The sequence below is a fragment of the Neofelis nebulosa genome, chromosome 4, assembly GCF_028018385.1.
Source record: "Neofelis nebulosa isolate mNeoNeb1 chromosome 4, mNeoNeb1.pri, whole genome shotgun sequence".
NCBI classification, from domain to species: domain Eukaryota; kingdom Metazoa; phylum Chordata; class Mammalia; order Carnivora; family Felidae; genus Neofelis; species Neofelis nebulosa.
Window position 1 is genome coordinate 116,965,316 of NC_080785.1, and position 22,243 is coordinate 116,987,558.

Genomic DNA, 22,243 nt, shown 5'->3' on the forward strand with positions numbered 1-22,243 from the left:
ATGTTACAAAAAAGACAACAGTGAACATGATGGTCTATAGCTGTCCATTCCACTATTCTTCCTCTCAATCCCCACGTGTGGCCTGAAACAATAGCTACCTGGAGTTATGCTAACATGACAGCCTTTGTGCTAGGAAACGCTCGAGTGTTTGCAGGGTATTAGTCCCCTGGAGAGGACTCCAAGCTGACTGTGCCTCATTCTCAGGGGTGAGTGAGATGTGAGGCAGAGGAAAGTGAGGGATCCTACCAAATAGTGACTTTTTAAATAGGGAGGAGCCACATCTGAAACACACTGCTGACATCCTGACAAGCTGAGGGCCAGACCCACAGTGGTTTCCAGAACCATGCTTGTCAGGTCATTGTAATTTCCTCTGTGAGGCAAGAAGGCAGGCTCAGAGGTGCAGTCTTTGCTGAGGTCCTGCTTTCACTATATGTGTGTTATTTGTTTGGGGGCCGTTTCTTCAGCTGGGCTTGAGCTCTTCCCGGGCAGGGACACGACTTCCTCATGTGTGTTTCTCCAGCCCATCTGGGATGGTGCCAGGCACAGCAGCCAGGAGTAGTGGCCATAAGGGCTCCTGTTCAGCAGGTACTTCCTGCTGAGTTGTAAGCCAAAATGCTTACGGGGATTGTATCTCTTTAATCCTCGAAACGTCCCAGTGAGGGAGGTGGATATAGCACTTCCACTTGTTTAGTGAATGAACAAACAAGAGGAAGGCAGTAGATTTCAGACATGCTAGTTCTCTACTAGAATACTGGCAGAAAAGGCATTGTAACCATGGGTGCTTGTCATGGTAAAGCAGCATGCTTAGCAGAAGAGAATTGGGCGGGGGGGGGGGTGGGGGGGAGAGGGGTCAGCAGAGGTGGTCTGCTCGACGTGGGTTCAAATCCCAGCTCAGCACCTTCTTAGCCGTGTGACTCTGGGTAAGTTTACTGAATTTTGCTGAGCCTCAGTATCTGGGTCTTACTAGATTCTTAGGGAAATTAAGTAAGTTTGTGTGCAGGGTCTCAAGCACAGAGCTGCCATTTGGGTATAGCTGTCAGGGACAGCTCAGAGACAGCTGTCAGGGACAGCACAGCCTCAACCTGTATGAATGTGGTCCCCAAACAATATCCATTCTACAATGCCAAATTAAAAGTGTCATTATCTGAGAGTGGGGAAAGCAAGGAGAAAGTGAAGACAACGGGGATGAAAAAACACTGCAGGTTGTACGAAAACTCTAACAGACTTCACCGACAACAAAGAATACTGGGAGCTGGAATGGAAGACGACTTGTGTGTGCTGTATCCCTCTGCACTGACAAAGAGGGCTGGTTGCGATCATCAGAACAAAATCTTGAGTGACAGTCACTACCCAGATCTGTTCCACCAAGGAAGCACGGGGTCTGAAATAATTACCCTCATCTATTTATTTCTTCATCATTAAAACGGGGACTGTTTGTAAAACATATCTGATTATATTCTGCTTTAAATGCCCCCCCAAGTGCATGTGCTGTTGGGGGCTAATCTGTAGTTCTTCAGGCTGGCAGGGAAAACCCTGTACGATATGACTTCTGTCTGAGAAGCTTCATCTCCTACATCTCGCTCACATGAACGCTTTGCTCTGGCCAAATTGATCATCTCAGTGACCCAAACCTTTCTTCTGTGTCCTCCCCCTGCATGTCTTGTGGACTGCTCTGATACTCTGACTACCCAGGTCTTAGATGCTGGTAGACCGGGGCCACTGTGCTGTCTCTTTACCTGTATACATGTCTTATACCAACCAGATTAGAAATTCCTGGAGATTAGGGACCAAATCTTAAGATTTGTTTTCCCTAAGGGAACAGCTATTTACCTTGATGGATACGAGGCTTCATCAGACTATTCCGGTACATTCAGAAGAACTCTGAGTACAAGTGTTTTTCAACCTTGGGTGTACATCAGAACTGACTATGGAGCTTTTCTTTTTCTAAAACTCATATGCTGGGTGCCTAGACTTGGTGATTTCCTTGTGTTACATCTCAGGTAAGATCCATGCATCTTTAGTTTTTAAACCTCCCTCCCCATACCCCCCACCCCGCCCCCACACCCCCAGTGATTCTGATGCATCTTAGAGGTCAGCAATTAGTGCTACCTTCACCCCCACCCCCAAAAGGACACACAGGCTTCCCTAAGTCCTCATTCGCTCCTGAAGTACAGTAGGAAGTCTCCTGACTTTGATACAGGTGCCATCTCTGGCACTCTGGACCTCTTCATCTGTAAAATGTGGATATCACCTGCTTCATAGTTTTGCCATGAAGATCAAATGAGACAGTGCAAGTTAAAGCACTTTGTACAGTGTAAAACACAAAATATTACTTCTGCTAATGCTACTGCTTATAATTAGCCCAGATGGGCAATGTGAAATGGGCTTGATGGAGGCAGAGGCTGTTAAGCAGGGTGCTTATTCAGCCTGAAGCAAAGGCAGTGGGGGCCTGAGGTTCCCCAAGACCACAAGACACTTCTCACTGGTACTTACCCTGCCTCTGTGCATTCCCTCATACCAGAGTGATCCTCAATTTATATCTGAGGTTCTCAGCAGGAGTTGGATCCTGACTGTTCTTCGAAAAAAGTATCATTCCCTTTGCACCTGGCCATTCCCCATGACGCTGCCTGCTGTGGCAATAATTAGGAATGACTTCTTCATTTTTAGCTAACTACATGGTGGCAACAAGAGGGAAGGATCTCTCTCACCAGCCACAGTGTGGGGGCATTAGGGGACCAGGAAAAAATGCCTGGCAACCAAATCCCCACTCAGCCTTGAGTGGAAGAAGAGAGGTATTCCTAAGTCCTTCCTCACTCCAACACTTTCCTACACAGCTGCTGGGCCACACTCACAGCCTTGGAAAACACTTGCAGGTAACCTAGTAAGGCTTCAACTTCCCAAGTGAGACAGATGCTTACTGTAAGATCAAGGCCTAAAACATGAACAAAGATGTAAAACCAAGATACTGTGTCTGTTTCTGGCCAGGAGACATGGGGAATGTGTAGTTTAAATACACATTTTACTTAGTGGTTGATGAAGACAATGGGAGAGAGTATTTACAATTGAAATGCCCCACACTCGTGCTCACTGCAGTGAGAACAGCATGACAGAGTGATCAGAGCATGTGCGCCAGAGCCGAACCCCCACATCTTGAACCCTGGCTCTGCCATTCACTGAGTGTAAGCTCAGGCAAGTCACTTCACCACTTTCTGCCTCAGTTTCCTCATCTGTAAAGTGAGGAAGATAACACACCTACTCACATCATATGGCCATGAGGATTAAGGAGTATGTAAAATTAGTTATCACGAACAAAAAATGAGGATTATAACTGCGCCTGGGTTCCTTATAGGACGCAAGATTGTTGTAAGGCTTTCCTAGCATTAGTATCAGGAAATTCACTGCTGGAAACATGGAACTTCCCCCCCCCCCCTTCTTCTTTCCTCCCTCCCCCTCTTTCCTCCCTCAGTCAGAGCTTCAGAGGTTACAGTATTTTCAAACAATAACAGCATACTGGTCAGAGGATTTACACTCCGGGAAATCTGACAAGATGGAGTTTCAACATTAAAATTTTGGATTAAAAAATGTTTGAGGCTCAATAAGGGAGAGCTCTATGTTTATTCACATAGAAGTTTTTTTAAAAAAAAACCTTGATGAAAAATTTTATTAGGCTAGAATTTCAGAGCTGGAAGGGAACTTTGAGATCAACAGGTCTGTTTCCCTCATTTACCAGATGAGAAAACTGGGGTCAAGAAAGATTAAGGTTGTTTCTACTGTTTACCTTACCATCTGAATTCAATACTTCAAGAAATAATTGTTAAAATTTAATAAAAGCTATTCTCTTTTAATTAACTACATTGGCTTTGAGGCTCATATCAAGTTTTTCTCCAGGCAAGCTCCCGATTGTCAGTTTGGGTATGGGCCACTTTGGGAATGCAAAGGCTGTCAGATGTTTATTCTAGAATCTAACAATTCCCAGATGTCCATCTATATTCCAGGGTCTGGCTGAAGTCTGATGTTACCAAAGAAAAGAGCAGTAACAAAACAGCGACTTGCAATGAGGCTGTGTCTTCCCTGGGCTTCCCTTACCTAGTGTTCACGTTGGCAAACAGCACTGTTCTAATCCCCCTTTCTAGCCTATTCCCCAACCCTCCTCTCCCTGACCCTCATCCTCCTTTGTGGATCCCGCACCCCCTGCTCCCGCCACCACTGGCTGTCTAAACCAGAACCAGAGCCCAGAGAGGTACCAGAGTCCTTCCTCTCTCTTACTCACCACCCAACCAATCACCAGCATCTGCAGATTCTACTTTCTCAGCTCATCCACGTCTTTCTGGCCTGCTCTTAGCCAAGCCACTGTCCTCCTTGAGCCAGCCTATCATCTGCAATCTGTTCTCCACTCTGTGGCCATCTTTCTGAAGCAGGGATCTTTCTGATCATGTCATCCTGCTCAAAACCCCGTGGTTCTCCCCACAGCTCTAAACATGAAGTTCGTGTACTTGTGTGCCTCAGCAAGCCTCGCACGGCCCAGCCCGTCCGGGCATCAGCCTCCCTGTCTGTCCTTCCCAGCTTTGCTGAGCGGCTCTTATGTCACAGATGGTTTCTCTTCCTCTCTCTCTCATCTCTAGGCCTTTGCATGTGAAGTTTCTGTGGCCTAGAATATTCTTCCTTTCTTTCTCTTTGCAGCTCTTTCTAGTCATCTCTAGATGTATCTAGAGATACATCTCTAAGATGTATCTCTTCCCCTAGAAAACCTCTAGCAAAGCCCCCTATGGCCAGTCAGTTCCTTTCTCTGGCTTCTTCTGGGTACTTTCTCTACCTCCCTCTGATCTGGGGGGTCTGTGTCCCCCAGCTAGCCCAGACATCCTTGAGAACAGGGATAGGGTTTTTTTCCCACTGCCTAAAACTCCTCTGTGCTCTGCCTACTTGTTTTCTCACTTACCCCCGACCAGCCCTTGGCAACCACGGATCTTTTCCTGCCTCCATTGTTTTCCCTTTCCAGACTGTCACATAGTGGGAGTCATACCATACGTGGCCTTTTCAGGCTGGCTTCTTTCACTTAGTAATATGCACTGAAGTTTCTTCTGTGTCTTCCCATGGCTTGATGGCTCATTTCTTTTTAGCACTGAATAATATTCCATTGTCTGGATGTATCATAGTTTATTCACCTACTGAAGGACATCTTGGAGCCTCCAAGTTTTGGCAATTACGAATAAAGTTGCTATAAATATATGTGTGCAGATTTTTGTGTGGACTTAAGCTTTCAACTCACTTGGGTAAATACCAAGGAGTAGGATTGCTGAATGGATTCTAAGACTATGTTTAGCTTTGTACGAAACTGTCTCACTGTCTTCCAAAGTGGCTGTACCATTTTGCATTCCCACCAGCAGTGAATGAGGGCTCCTGTTGCTCCGTATCTTTGCCAGCATTTGTTGTTGTCAGTGTTTTGGATTTGGGCCACCTTAACAGGTCTGTAGTGGAATCTCATCATTGCTTTTAATTTGTAATCCCCCAATGACAGATGATATAGAGCATCTTTTCATATGCTGTTCTGCCATCTGTGTATCTTCTCTGGTGAGGTGGAAATGCAGATGAGGACTCATCTCGGAATCCCCAGTACTCTGATGGCACAGAGTGGGTGCTCAACAAATACCAGCTTAGGAATTATGTCGTATGTTAAACACACCACACACACACACACACACACACACACACCCCAAAGAGAATGTGAGCTGTTTCAAAACACACCTCCCTGCTCCCATGCCTTTATTCTGGCAGTCTCTCACTCCCAGATCTCACTGCATATTGCCACGCACTATCAGAATGGTTTGGGTTTCTCCAGCCAGCAGTGCTCTGTGCTGGCTTCAAGCCCCCACAATGTTCTTCTGTTCAACCTCTGTTGTCACACACTACATTACCTAAGGAAGACAGTTTCCTCTTTTTTTTTTTTTTTTTTTTAATTTTTAAAAGTTTATTTGAGAGAGAGAGAGAGAGAGAGAGAGAGAGAGAGAGAGAGAGGAGGGGAGGGGCAGAGAGAGAAAGACAGAATCCCAAGCAGGCTCCACACTGTAAGTATGGAGCCTGATGTGGGACTCGAACCCACAAACCATGAGATCATGACCTGAGCCGAAACCAAGAGTTGGACACTTAACCAACTGAGTGACCCAGGTGCCCTGACAGTTTACTGTCTCGTCTTTCATTAAGCTATAAGCTGTTGGAGGGGAAGGATTAACCTTATGCACTTAAAAATAATCATTTAAAAATCTACATATGGTAATAAACTGACTTTTTGGGGTGAACAATTCTGAGGTTAAAAAAAATTTTTTTTTACATTTATTTTATTTTTGATAGAGACAGAGCACAAGTGAGGGGGGGCAGAGAGAGGGCGACACAGAATCGGAAGCAGGCTCCAGGCTCCTAGCTGTCAGCACAGAGCCTGACGTGGGGCTTGAACTCACAAACCGTGAGATCATGACCTGAGCCAAAGTCGGACGCTTAAACGACTGAGCCACCCAGGCGCCCCAACAATTCTGTGAGTTTTAACACACACATATGTCTATGTAGCCACCATCACTATAATCTTCCTTACTGCCCTTAAATTCCCTTACTGACAGTTACAGGTTTTGTAAACATACACTTAGACATGTTGAGCAGAATTACACGATTTCTCAGTTAAGACATAAACACTCTGAAAAGTGGCAAGTTTTAATATGTGCCTTTTCTTGAATTAAGATTAAAACCCAATTTATATAAAATTCTTCCAGGAACAAAGCGTTTTGAGATCTTGACCAGATACGCCTGGCTGTTTCTCATATCTGGAACATTCTTCACTCTCCTTGCCATTCTACCCATATGCGCCAGCAACCAGATCAAACTCTCATGGAGGCTTCCCCTTCTCTGAATTTTCCTGGTGGATGCACTTCTTTCTACACTGCCAATTATACACACACTGATTAGTCACAATGCCTGTCCTGTCTTTGCTACAGGATGGCGACCCCACACAGGAACCAAGCCTTTTATGTCTCATTCTCCTGTGGCTAACCATGTGCTATGCCAGGGCTTGATGAACTCACCTGCCCAAAGGTTCTTACAAGTAGAGCAGGCCTAAATGTCCTACTCAATCCACTGTCAACCACAGAAACAGAAATGCAGGGAGCACTGTCTGAGCCTTAGTCATCTTGACAGCTAGTGGCTTACACAACAGAGTCATCATTGAGTTGGCTAATGTATCGTCAGTGCACTGGGGTGGTGCAGTGTGGGTGACAAGAGGGGGTGGCATTTCCTGGAACAGACAGACACATCTCATGTCTCCCTCTCCCAGTGGGAAAACCACTGAGTTCCTTCTGCTCCGGACATAAGGCCTAAGCACAAGAAACTTGCTTGTTGACTCGAAAATGGAGGGTAAAATACATATCCCAAACAAAATGCTGTAAATTCCCACCTCTGAAGTTAATTATGTTTCTCTTACCAATCCTGAAATGGGAAGGGAAATATTCTACTTAATAGATGAGAGCGTAGGCCTTAAATTCACCCTGACCAGACTCAAATTTTGACTCTACCACTTTCTCTAGGTATGGCATCCTGACCAGTAACTTCATTTTTTTGAGCCTCACTTTCCCTTTTCTATAAAACGGGCATATTAATACTTTCAAAGAGTAGTTGTCAGGAGTAAATGAGATAGTTCCCATAAAGCACTAAACAAAGTACCTGGGACACAAGAGATGCCCATAAAATAGTACCCACTATTTTTTATTCTTGCTGTTATCTTTCTACCTTTCATAAAGTATTTCAAGTATTAATACCTTATTTGATCTTCATAGTTATCCTGAGATGGGACAATTAATCCCAGGCAGAGGCAGAACCAAAGCTCAGGGCATGGATGGACTGACTGGTGACCTGGTTTTGTGGTCCCTTTGGCCAGACTGCAGCACCAGGCTCTGGGGCCCTTGACCCTGGGGTGGAACTCAGAGACTGAAACAATCTCTTTTACTTCCAGTACTTGGCCCAAGAAGTAAGAAAGATCTCCAGCCCTCAGAGCTGACTGGGGGGTGGGAGGGAGGGGGCAGGGCTCCAAGAGGCAAGCTAGTTGTGAAGTTAAGGAGACACTCAAGGCCACTGGGTGGGAGAAGCCACAGATGCTGGTAAATTATCCAGGGGAGCTAAGGCTACACATGGCATACTGCCGACCAATTTAACTTATTACACTTGAAGCTATCAATTCTACCCCCAAGCCTAGAAGCTTGAGTGCCAAGAACAGCATGGTCAAAAACACAGGATGAAAAAGAGCAGGATCAATTTTTGCTTCATGTTGAGAATGTGCTGTTTTCAGCATGAAAACCTGGGGAAAGGATGCAAAGAGAGGGTGGCACCCCAAGGCGAGCCTCTCCTGGCTGACAGCACATGTACTGTGTGTGTGGGGCGGGGGGAGGGGTACCTCACAAGGAGGAAAGAGAGCTCTGGAGACGTGGGGCCAAGACATCCTCAGGGAAGGCCTGAGCAGGCACTCTAGAGTCTGTACCACCCGGGGCAGGGGTGTTGGCCACACATACAGTTGGGGTTACCTCAAATGAGGCTGTCTGGTTCATCAACAGTAACTCTACTGAGCGTTTTGGGTGGTTTTTTTTTCCCCCCAACTTGGGGCAGGGGCAAGTCTACAAAGACAAATAAAAGGTAATATTGTAAAATATACATTCAGGTATGAATGTAGGGAATTGTCCTGCCTGAGAGCCATTGGGTATCTATTTCAGACAAGGCGGCTAGTCCCACAGATCCTGTGGCCTGATGGGCGGGGTGGGTGCCATTCTTGGGCCGGATGAAAGAAAGATGATACTGAGAGGGGGTGAAGATATAGGATTTCAGGCAACTCTGTGTCAAACACGTATCTTCCTTCTGATTTCTGCAGACACCAGCTGGCTGGAGGAGGTGTAAAGACAGGCCCGCAGAAAAGAGGATCTCCCCAGTGGCAGAGGAAAACAGGGGAAGCCAGAGGGAGAAAGTCATTCTGGGTTCAAAGAAATCAACTTCGAAAGCTTCCCTTATAAAAATAGCCATTGGCAAATCCTAGACTATTTATATCACCCGACCAAGATCACTATCAGATCCTGGGCTGAATCACAAGACCCTGTAAATAATCCTCACAAGTATGGGGCACTGGCTGCCTGATATAATGGGAAGACATTTGAAACACCACTGGAGCAACTGAGTCAGGGAAAATTTGAGTGCTGGCACCAAATGGTACACTTGCGAGTGGATCTCACTTTACAGAAATAGACAGGTTCCTGAAAAGTTGGCTCTAAAATTAATTCAATTAATGGAGTCATATTTTCCTGGTGAATCACATTTTTAAACTGGCGATGGACTGGGGGGAAGGGTGGCCAAACAAATAAAACAATGGTGACCCTAAGACTAAATAAAAACCACACTTCATTCAGCAAACTTTAAAATGGCACTTATTTAAAAGGCCATTATAAATGCTCATAAAATAGAAGCGATTTGTCAGCAAACATATGTCTAGCGCCTGTGATGTACAGGGAATTGCACCAGCATTCGGGGGGGCTAGGAAGACCCCAGTGCCTGCCCCTTGGGAGCTCACAATCAGGAACTTTAAAGTAAATAATACTGAGTTTTCATGTTCCACCAGAACCCCCCAGGATGGAGACGAGAGGTGTGCATGAGGGGTTGCCTGGCCCTTTAAGTGCTCTCTGGGCTTGGACCAGCTCGGCCTCACTCCTGCCAGAAGCCAACCGGGCTCGCCTGTAAGTATGCCTTTTCAGACTCTTCATTTATAAGCTAAAAGCTGTTGGCCATGTGGTGCTGAATCAAAACTGCTATTTATTTAACTAAGTTAAAAAAAAAATAACGAAAACCCCCCATGATCTGGGTACTTTAATAAAATAAGAAGAGTTAAGGTACTTCAAGCTCTCTAAAAAGTTAAAGGCCTGTACAACCCAAAGAGTTGTTATTTTAAACTTTAAAGGGCATTTGCTCAAGGAATGTTTGTTGGGAAAAAGCCTGCCTCCTACTTTTTATGCTCTCTTGCACATAGACTACTGGTCACTGGTGACAGGAGTAGACGCCTAATTTGTTACTGCTTCCCTCAGTACAGATAATGGCATACTGAGTCTGCTTTGAGCATGAACACATACACTCTGAGAGGGGTGAAACTGTTGTCTGTGAACTAATAACAAGGTTGCCAGCATATGCACAGAATTGGGGAACATCAGCTCCAAATTTGTTACATCCCTTAGACACTGTATACCTCAGGAACTGGTGACACTGTGGAAGCCCATCCACGGTTAGTAAGAGTGAAATTCTTTCTCACATTTCTGACTTAGACCTGAAGAGTACACAGACTGTTAGGAAAAAAAGAGCCATTTTTTAAGAATAAAAACAAATTTTTTGTTTTAATTCCATACTGAAGAACCAAGCTGAGACTGCTATTTATCCTAATACTGCTTCTTCCCTTTTTCCTTTTACTAACAGAACTCCTCCAAGCTTTTTAATAGCAAGGTAAAGGGCTACCCTCAAGACTACATTTCCCAGCTTGCCTTATACTACAGGTGGTCATGTGACTGCCTGCTGGCCAATGGGATGGGAACAACTTCCAGGTCATGTCCTTTAAAAGAGAAATTATTTACTCTCCCCTTCCCACATTCTAGAGTATAGACCTGGCATTGCCAAGCCAGCTTTGACATCACCCAGCAGGGCTCCTTAACCCTGGATTCCACACCCCCCCCCAAGGGGTCCATAAATAGAAATGTTAGTTTGTAAACTTGGATGGGAAGAAAACTATGTAACTTTATTTTTACTAGCCTCTATCTGAAACTTAGCATTTCCTTCAGTTAATATGTAGGGAACAAACCATAGTAGTATTTGCCATATCCATGACTGTCACTAACTGAAAATACAGATATGTACATATCACATTATACTTGTTGTGGATTATCTTGAAAAATCACACACACTCATCAATACTATGAAATTACAGTAGCCATTAGATTTGCCACTAGATCATTACTTGGTGTATTAATAAAGCACAGACTACTATATCGTGAGTTTATTGTTTTATACTTTGACAATTATATTTCAACATAATTAATTGCCATTGTAATTCTATGCATTTTATCTTATACATTTAAAAATATTACTCTGTGAGGTAGTCTGTAGGCTTTATCATAATGCCAAAGGGACTAAAGGCACCAAAAATGTGTTATGAAGTCTTACTAGAGGATAGCAGGGCAAAAGTATTCATGAAACTCAGGTCCATGGATGACCTTGTATACCAGAGCTACCCTTGAAGTTTTGGACCGCTCCTCTAGGTCAGGGCTGCCCAACAGAACTTTCCGTGATGAGGGAAGTGTTCTCTATGTGCTGTTCAATACAACAGCCTCTAGTCAACTGGCTACTAGGTGTTTGAAATGTGGCCAGTGCAACTGAGGAACTGAATTTTAAATTTTATTTAATTGTAATTGTTTAAATGTAAATAGCCACATGTACCTAGTGGCTACCATATTGGATAGCATAGCTCAAGACCGTTATATGAGAGAGAAACAGATTTCTGTCTTGTTTGAACTGCCATATTTTTGGATCTCCCTATTAACAGTACTTTAACCTATACCTTAATTAATACACAAGCCTACCTGGAGTCAATAATATTAATGTACCAGGGATAGAAGGTACATTTGTACAGACAAACTCAACACTTAAAGGAACTAATTGAAACCAATACTTGTAATAGGAATATTCTAGTTACAAAGCATTCCCATATACATTATTCTGCCTGATACCTATTATCACCCTGTGATTATTAGTGCCCCTATCTTATTCTCAAAGAGGTTAGGTGACTTTGATAGTAGAGCCAGGAGTCAATTCCAGATCTTACCATCACCACACCATGTGCTTTCCAGCATTCTGAATGCTTTGAATGTCAGTCTCACCCCGTAATTTCTGGGGAAATGGAGATTGAATCAATAACCAATGACCAATGATTTAATTAATCATTCCTATATAACGAAGGCGCCATAAAAACTCAAAAGGATGAGGTTCAGAGAGCTTCCACATTGGTGAACTAGAACACTCCTTTGTGCCACTGTGCTGGGCCCCAAACTCTAAAAGGACACAAGCTCCTTTGTTGTTCACCCTATGTATCTCTTCATCTGGCTGTTGATTCGTATACTTTAATATCCTTTGTAAAAAGTCAGTAATCTAGTAAGATGGTTTCCTGAGTTCTGTGAGCCATGAGCAAATTAACTGAGCCCAAGGAGGGGGTCATGGGAACTGCTGACTTATAGTCCACTGGTCAGAAGTACAGATAATAACATGGACTTGTGACTGGCACCTGAAGCGGAGGGCAATCCTGTGGGACTAAGCTTTAACCAGTGCAAGCTGACATTAGCTCTGGGTAGATAGTGCCAGAATTGAGTTGAATGGTAGGACACTCAGCTGTGTCAAAGAAGTGTGTGGTGTGTGGGGAACCCCCCTCCTCCTGAAATAGGAATTGGGTACAAAATCTTTAATGTCTATATTGCTACTTCTTGAGTTCATGATTTTCCTCCCTCAGGTTTAAGCTTTAGGTATCTATTTCCCATTTGGTAGATGAGGATTTAGCTATCTTCTACTAAATGCTCCCTCACCCCCACAATCACAAACTCTTACCTACCCCTCCTTTTATCTTGCCAATATAATTATAATTCCATTTTGATCAGTATCTAAGTGTTATATCAAGGTGAGCTGTGTAATATGCTAGGATTTCTTTTACATTTCTTCTGCAACGTTGTTTCCCTGGACTTAACAACTGTCTTTTTTGTTTTACTGTGTTCTTAAGTATTTACCCATAATTTAATCCCAAACTTTCTGCCAACTGTCTAAATCTCCTAAATAAATGCTCAGACACATTAGGTATTTAAGCAATTTCACTTTCTTAACAAAATGTGTTGGAGCCTTCCACCCTGATCCGATCTGTTTTAGTTGCTTTTACTGCTTCAGGTCTGTCATTCTGAGATTTCCCTTCACTATTATTCTGAGGATTCCTCTGACTCTCTCCCTCTTGTGTACCATCCCCCCATTCCCATTTTCCATGTCTTTCTCTTTCTTGGTTTATTCTTGTTTTTCCAGCATTTGTCCTTCAGTGGTTTCCTCAAAAAGAGTGAATAAAACGTAAATTTTTTGTGTATCTGAAAATATGTTTATTCTAGCTTCATATTCAATTAACAATTTGGCTGGATACAGAATTGTAGATTAGAAATAATTTTCCTTCATGGTTTGAAAGCACTGTTTCATTGGCTTCTGGTTTCCAGGGTAGTTATTGAGAAGTCGAAAACCATTCTGATTTTTGGTTCTTTATATATGACCCTATTTTTTCCTCTCTTTAAGAGGTAGGGATTTTTTTACCCAGAGTTCTGAAATTTCATTATGATGGGCCTTGGTGTTGGGTTATTGCCATTCACTGCTCTGGGTAGTAAGCAGACCCTTCTAATCTAGAATCTCAAGTCTTTTGGAGCACCTGGGTCACTCAGGGGGTTAAGTGGCCAACTTTGGCTTGGGTCATGATCTCGTGGTTCATGGGTTTGAGTTCTGTGCTGGGCTCTGTGCTGACAGCACTGAATGTTACAATCTTGAACCTTCCAATTTTGGGAAATTTTCTTTATCTCCTTCTATATTTTTTTCTGATGTGTCTTCTGTTTTTCTTTCTGCAACTTCTGTCGTCGGATGTTGGCACTCCTACCCTGATCCACTACTTTGCTTATCTTTTCTCTCCTATTTTTCATTTCTTTGTCCTTTTGTCTTAGTTTCTAGAAGACACTCTGAATTTTATTATTTAACCCTGTTGAATTTTAAAATTACTAAGTATTAAAAAAATTTTAATGTTTTATTTTTGAGAGAGAGAGAGAGAGAGAGAGAGAGGGAGGGAGAGAGAGATAGAGAACAAGCAGGGGAGGGGCAGACAGAGAAGAAAACACAGATCTGAAGCAGGCACCAGGCTCCGAGCTGTCAGCACAGAGGCTTGAACTCGTGAACCACGAAATCATGACCTAAGCTGAAGTCAGATGCTTAAATGACTGAGCCACCCAGGCGCCCCCAAATTATTATATTTTTAATGTCTGAGAGTTCTTTTTCATTATCTGAATATCACTTTTCATGGCCCTTTGTTGTTTCATGAATTTAATATCTTTGACTCATTGAGAACATAAATAATAGAGAAAATTTTTCGACTATCTAAAATGTTCTTCTCTTGACACAGTATATTTCCTTCAAATTTAGTTTAGTCTCTGTCTTTCAAGTTAGATGCCTGGCAATACTTGGTTTCTGCTCCTATGTAATGAGTTACTCAAAAGCTGTCTGAGGTCTACTGTGGATTTCCCTGTATGGTCATCTGGCTGAGCTGTCATGTCACAGAGCTCTTGACATTTTCTCTTCAGGGTGGTCAGATTCCGGAGACAGAGAATCCTCTCTCCTGTCTTGGAGGTACTTAAGCTTGACGACCTAGCTGTGGTAGCCGGGTGTGGGCAGAAGGTTTGGTCTCTCTGTATTTGATATGTAAACATTTGTTTAATCTCGTGTTTGCAGCGCTGCATACCCTAATTTCAACTCTGCTATGGCCTTGTCCAGAAACTCTGTTTTATTCTCACCAGAAAGTAAAATTTCAGTTTCCTACCTGGAGTTGGGGGTGGGGGTGGGCAGGTGTCCTATTGTGCAGAGCTAGCATGAAAGGCTAGGGATCTAACTGCCTCTTAAGTCAGACTTTCAAACAACCCTGTTTTAAGTCTCATTTTCAGATGTATCTACTGTCCCCAACTCCCAAGCCTTCAGGTAGCTCTGTGGAAACAACTGGCTCTCTATTGGCTGGCTTAGAATTTAACTTCCTTGCTGTCCATCTGTCTTAGTTTGGGCTGCTATATCAAAACACCACAGGTTTGGTAACTTAAGCAATAATCATTTATTTTTCATAGTTCTGGAGGCTGAGAAGTCCAAGATCAAAGTGCCTGCAGATTTGGTGTCTGGTGACATTCTGCTTCCTAGATCATAGATGTAGATCATAGATCACATAGATCCTAGATCATAGATCACACCTTCTCACTGTGTCCTCACATGGTGAAAGGGGCAAGGGACCTCTTTGAGGTCTGCTTCATAAGGTTACTAATGCCATCATGACCTAGTCACCTCCCAAAGGCCCCACATCTCCAACTACCATCACATTGGTGATCAGCATTTGAATTTTAGTGGGACACAAGCATTCAGTCTACAGTGCCATCTTTCCAGACTCCAATTTTTTTGTTGCCATTGTTTGCTCTCCTATTTTTATTATCTTTGAGGGTTTAAAAATAATATCCCTTGGGGTGCCTGGGCGGCTCAGTCAGTTACACGTCTTGACTTTGGCTCAGGTGATGATCTTGCAGTCCTGGTGTTTGAGCCCCATGTTGGGCTCTGTGCTGATTCTGTGTCTCCCTCTCTCTCTCTGCCCCTCCCCTCCTTGCACTCTGTCTCTCTCGAAAATAAATAAACATTAAAAATATTTTTAAATAATAATAATATCCTTTTACTCTCAGGATGTTATAGGAAGGATAAAAAATAAACATGCTTGATTTTTTTTTTTTTTGAGAGTAACATATTTAGATGGTTCAAGTTTCAGGAGGAGAAAAGATTACATAATGAAGTCTCTCTCCCATCCTTAATGCCCAGCCCCCCTAGGCATACTCAAAAGCCCCCCTAGGAAGAAACCAATGTTGCTGATTTCTGGCATATCTCCAGCCTACCTTAATCATTTTAGATTTTACTCTTTATTATCACCCTATTTGTATCATTTTATTCTTTATTTGAGAGATAGAGAAAGAGAGTGAGCAGGGGAGAGAATCTTAAGCAGGCTCCAAGCTCAGTGCAGAGGCCTGACATGGGGCTCGATCCTACAACCCTGGCATCATGACCTGATCTGAAATCAAGAGTCAGATGCTCAAGTGACTGAGCCACCCAAGTGCCCCTATTTGTATAATTTTAGACTTTGCTTTATTGCCATAGTTCCTATCACAATGCACTAAGAACTTCTTGAGGAAACAGATAAAATAACTGAAGGAGCCTAGCTCCATGGGAAGGGTTAAAACAATGATAAGATTTATCTTTTTTATCCCTTCTATTTTATGTACACTTTCCCGCCTTGTATGTCCCTGTTCACTGCCTCAGACACCAAGGAGTTTACTACAAAAGTTTCTCCCCAGCTACTATTAAACCAGGTCTATAAGAAGGGATCTGATAAATTGTTTTCATATGAATGACTAATACAGCCTACTCTGCCATTCTTCCCCTGAAGTGGCTGAATTTTCACAGGAGATAAAACTGAAGGCCAAAGATATTAAACTCTAATGGCTGCCATAATCAGTCACCCAGGACAACAAGTCCATTTTGCCAAGATGTGCTGTTACTGGGACTATGCTTACCAGGAAATTGGGTCAAGCCAGAGCAGACTCTCAACACTAGACAATTTTCAAACCAAGCAAATGTCAAAGAAGCTATCTCTTAATACAGTGAGCACCAAAGCTGAAGAGGCTAAATGAAACCTTCATACATTCATAAAGATAAAGCTAAAAAATAGTCATTTCCCATCTAAATAGCAATGTTGGGAAATGTTACTGAATAATAGTTACCCTGAAGTAAATTTAAAATAAAAATTATCCATATATCACACCTTTAAAAATGGGTGTCTAAAAACATGTAACTAAAACCAAGATAGCAAAATGCTACCTTCTATTTCTATGATAAAGTAGATGGTGTCAGTCTCATGTTCCTGCCATCAACAATAAAAACTTGACAAATATATAAAATAACAGTTACCAGGCTCAAAGAGCAGCAACCAACACAGAAACTCCAGCAGGGATTTGATAGAGGGGTGAGGCAGAAATGTAAGTTCAATGTCACTAAGATGGCTGAGGTTTGGGGAGCCAGGTGGTAGAAATGGTTGAACATGAGGGACTGAACCCAGAAATCTACATGGAAATTGCTCTTGGCTCCTTGGCTGATTCTCAGGCTACTGAGTGATGGCTGAGACTCGTAAAAGTCTGGGAAGAAAGTATGTGCTGTGAAGCTGAGAACTGTGAGTGAATGGAATTAGGTATTAAACACTATTGGAAAGATGTTGGATTTGGGGCCAAGGCAGAGTAGAAGACATAGGTGAGCGTACCAAACATTTACTTACAACTCAGAAAAGCCACCCATAAGATTATCAATCATACTGAGCAGTAAGGGGACACGGAAATAGATCTTCCCTAAATAAGGTCTCAAAAGAATCAAACTGGTCTTCTAGTAACTTAGCTGACTGAACAAATTTAAATATTCTATAGAATACTACAACACAATCTGGAGTAAATCTATCATTTACAGTGTTTAGCATATAATAAATATTTACTAAATATTCTCTCCCACCCTGGAAAACTGTAAAAGCCCCAATTATCAAGAGATAAAACAGTGATTAAAAGCAGAGTTGATCCACATATTTGATTTAGCAATGATTTCAAAATAACTTTCAAAAGAAAAAGGGCAGAAAAACTGGATGAAAAGATAGGTTATTTGAATGCAGGATCTACAAAAATAAAAAAATCCAAAAAACTTTCTACAACTTCCAAAACAGTATCAGAGATTAAGAACTCACTGGATGGGTTTAACAGTGGACTAGATACAGCAGCAGACAGGATTAGTGAATCAGTAGATAGGTCTATACTATATGCCCAAAATAAAGCACAAAAGAAAAGCAAATAGAAAGTAATATAGATTTGACACATGGTCAGAATGTCTAACAAGCATGTAATAAGACTCTCAGTAGGTAGAAAAAATTTTTGAGAATGGAAAAGAAGACAAATTTGAAAAAATGGCAAATAATGTTCAAAATGTGAGGACATATCTTCCCCACAGATTGAAGAAGCTCAGGGATCCTCAGGTAAGATAATAAAGAGAGCCTACAAATTGATAAAAAGCAAAGATAAAAAGTAAATCTTAAAAGTAGCCACAAAAAAAAAAAAGAAGACACATTGCCTTTCAGGAATCAACAATAAGAATAAATGTTGGGGCATCTGGCTGGTTCAACTGATTAAGGGGCTGACTCTTGGTTTTGGTTCAGGTCATGGTCTCACAGTTTCATGAGTTCAAGCCCCATGTTGGGCTCTGCTCTGGCAGTACAGTGCCTGCTTGGCGCTCTCTTTCTCCTCTCTCTCGGACCTTACCCCGCTTGTAAATAAATAAACCCAAAAAAATTTTTTTTAAAGAATGAATGTTGATGGAGGTTAAAAACACGCTACTAGGGGCACCTGGGAGGCTCAGTTGGTTAAACATCCAAGTCTTGATTTCAGATCAAGTCATGATCTCATGATTTGTGAGATACAGCCCCGTGTCAGGCTCTGCACTGACACTGCATGTCCTGCTTGGTATTCTCTGTCTCTCTCTCTCTCTGCCCCTCCCCCACTCACATGCATACTCTCTCTCTCTTTCTCTCTCTAAATTAATAATAAACATTAAAAACAAACAAAAATGCTACTAAGCAATGAACGGGTCAACCAAGAAATCAAAGAGGAAATCAAAATTAAATACAGAGACAAATGAAAATGAAAACACAATGGTCCAAAATCTTTGGGATGCAACAAAAGTGGTTCTAAGATGGAAATTTACAGCAATATAGGCTTACCTCAAGAAGCAAGAAAAATCTCACACAAACAACCTAACCTTACACCTAAAAGATTTAGAAAATGAACAAACAGGGGCGCCTGGGTGGCGCAGTCGGTTAAGCGTCCGACTTCAGCCAGGTCACGATCTCGCGGTCCGTGAGTTCGAGCCCCGCATCAGGCTCTGGGCTGATGGCTCGGAGCCTGGAGCCTGTTTCCGATTCTGTGTCTCCCTCTCTCTCTGCCCCTCTCCCGCCCGTTCATGCTCTGTCTCTCTCTGTCCCAAAAATAAATAAAAAACATTAAAAAAATAAAATAAAATAAAGAAAATGAACAAACAAAACCCCAAATCAGTAGGAGAAAGAAAATGATAAAGATTAAAGTAGAAATAAATGAACTAGAACCAAAAAAACGCACAATGAAACCAGGGGCTGGTTCTTTGAAAAGATCAACAAAATTGACAAATCTTTAGCCAGACTCATTGAAAGAGAGAGAAAGAGAGAGAAAGAGAGAGAGAGAGAGAGAGAGAGAGAGAGAGAAGAGGAGAGGAGAGGAGAGGAGAAAAAGAGAAGAGACGGAGGAGGATGGAGGGGGAGGGGGAAGGAGAGAGAAAGAGAGGACTCAAAATCAGGTATGAAAGAGTAATAAACCAATACCACAGAAATACAAAGGATTATATGAGAATATTATGGAAAATTATATGCCAATAAACTGGACAACCTAATGGATAAATTCTTAGAAACATGTAACCTCTCAAAATCGAAGCAGGGATTAATAAAAAATTTGAATAGATCGATTACCAGGAATAAAAAAAATCCCAGCAAACAAAAGTTCAGGACCAGATGGCTTCATAGATGAATTCTACCAAATCTTTTTTTTTTCTTTACTAGTTTCTTGGAGTTTATTTTAGACTTGGTGCAAGGCACACTATTACAGGGTGTCACGAAGGCTTGAATGTGGCTTGGATAGTAAAGAGTGGGGTTCTCTTAACTTCCTTTTTGGTGTTTTGCTGTTTTGATACAAAAGATACCAACTGCTTCTGCTTGTTGCAGCCTCTAGTCTATGAGGAGGGGAGGGGAAGGGAGAGGAGGGAAGAGGAAGAAAGGGGGGGTAAGGGAGAGGAGGAAAGGGGAGAGGAGGGGAGTGGCTCTGATGAACCTAGGACCTCATGAAGCCTGGTGGCTGGTGGTGGCCACTCAGGATGGGGGCCCGGTGTTGGCTTTGCCAGGCTGGCCATGAGGCTGCTTCTTCATGGCTTCCAGAGCCAAATCACAGGTGACTGTGCCACTGGAGGCCTGGGGAGATTCCAAGTGTTTTAGGGACTCCAATACTGTAGCCATAAATAGGAGTGTAGACTTCCCAAAAAAGAAGCCTGCCCACCAGTGACCCAGGTTGGCCTTGGGGAGACCAGGGTGGTGGGGGATGGTATCCCCAGGATACTCTGCACTTCTGTTACTAGAAGTGGAATCCAGGTGGTGCTGGATAATAGTTGTGGGTGACCATAAATGAGACACTGGAGGGGATGGCTGCCACACTGTTGCTTGTGGGCTGGTGGAAACCTTGGTGGTGACTCCTCAGGGGCCTTGGCCTGTGATCACAGGTGGCAGGGATGAGGACGCCAGGCCATAGAGCCCATTTGCAGAGAAGGCCGCCAAAGGCTGTTCTACGACAGAGGCATGGGCAGAGTTTCTGACAAACATTTTTTTTTAATGTTTATTTTTGAGAGAGAGAGAGAGAAAGAGCGTGATCAGGGGAGAGCAGAGAGAGAGGGAGACATAGAATCTAAAGCAGGCTCCAGGTTCTGAGCTGTCAGCACAAAACCCGACACGGGGCTCAAACCCACAAACCGCGAGGTCATGACCTGACTGAAGTTGGCTGCTTAACTAACTGAGCCACCAGGCACCCCTCTAACAAACATTTACAGAAGAGTTAATACACCTATTTTTCTTAAACTATTCCAAAAAGCAGAAGAGGAAGGAAAGCTTCCAAATTTATTCTATGAGGCCAGCATTACCCTAATACAAAAGTCAGATGAAAATACTACAAACAAAAAGAGAACTACAGACCAGTATCTCTGATGAACATAGATGCAAACAAAATATTAGCAAACTGACCCAACCATACACTAATACAAATCATTCACCATGATCAAGTGGGTTTTATTCCTTGGATGCAAGAGTGGTTCAATATTTACAAGTCAATCAGTGTGATAAATTGCATCAATAAGAGAAAGGATAAAAACCACAGGATCATTTTAACATAGGCAAAAAAAAAAAAAAGTGCATTTTATAAAGTATAACACCCATTCATGATAAAAACTCTCAACAAAGTGGGTTTAGAGGGAACAAACCTCAACATAATAAAGGCCATCTATAAAAAATTCACAGCTAACATCCTTACTGGGGCAAAACTGAGGGTTTTCCCCCAAAGCAGGGGACACAAACATGTCCACTCTCACCACTTTTATTTAGCATAGTACTAGAAGTCCTAACCACAGTAATCAGATAAGAAAAAGGAATAAAAGGAATCCAAACTGGTAAGGAAGAAGTAAAACTTTCACTATTTGCAGATGACATAGTACTATATATAAAAATCCCCCAAGACTCCATCAAAAAACTACTAGAATTGATAAATAAATTCAGTAAGGTCTCAGGATAAAAAAATGATATAGAGAAATCCACTGCATTTCTGTACACTAATAATTAAGTATCAGAAAGAGAAATTAAGAAAACAATCTCATTTACAATTTCACCAAAAATGATTAAATACCTGGGAATACACTTAACCAAAGAGTTGAAAGACCTGTACTCTGAAAACTATAAAACACTGATGAAAGAAATTCAAGATGATAGAAACAAATGGAAATATATTGCTTTCACATGGATTGGAAGAACAAATTTAATGTAATTCCTATCAAAATATCAATAGCATTTTTCATAGAACTAGAACAAATAATCCTAAAATTTGCATGGAACCACAAAAGACCCCAAATAACTAAAGCAATTCTTATAGGAAAAAAAAAAAAAAAGAAAAAAGAACAAAACTGGAGGTACCATAATCCTAGATTTCAAGATACACTACAAAGCTGTAATAATCATAAAGTATGTTACTGGCACAAAAATAGATACATAGATCAATGAAAAAGAAATAAACCCACAATTATATGGTCAATTAATCTTTAACAAAGGAGGCAAGAACATGCAATGGGAAAAAGACAGTCCTTTCGACAAATGGTATTGAGAAAACTGGATGGCTACATGCAAAAAAAATGAAACTGGACCATTTTATTACACCACACACTAAAAATTAACTCAAAGTGGATTAAGGACCTAAATGTGAGACCTGAAGCCATAAAAATCCTAGAAGAGAGCATAGGCAATAATGTCTCCGACATGGAACATAGCAACATTTTTCTAGATATGTCTCCTGAGGCAAGGGAAACAAAAGCAAAAATAAACTGTTGGGGCTATATCAAAATTAAAAACTTCTGTGCATCAAAGGAAACAGTCAACAAAACTGAAAGGCAACCTACTGAATGGGAGAAGATATTTGCAAATGACATATAAAGGGTTATCATTTAAAATATATAAAGAATTTATATAACTCAACAC

At 42.1% G+C, this 22,243-nt stretch overlaps 1 protein-coding gene and 1 pseudogene across 5 annotated transcripts in view; both read right to left on the reverse strand.

The window, feature by feature from the left end:
- Positions 1–22,243, reverse strand: part of ATG7 (autophagy related 7) — a 249,423-nt gene that overhangs the window by 34,762 nt on the left and 192,418 nt on the right. The gene's annotated exons all lie outside the window — the stretch shown is intronic.
- Positions 19,193–20,336, reverse strand: LOC131508331 (pancreatic progenitor cell differentiation and proliferation factor-like; annotated as a pseudogene).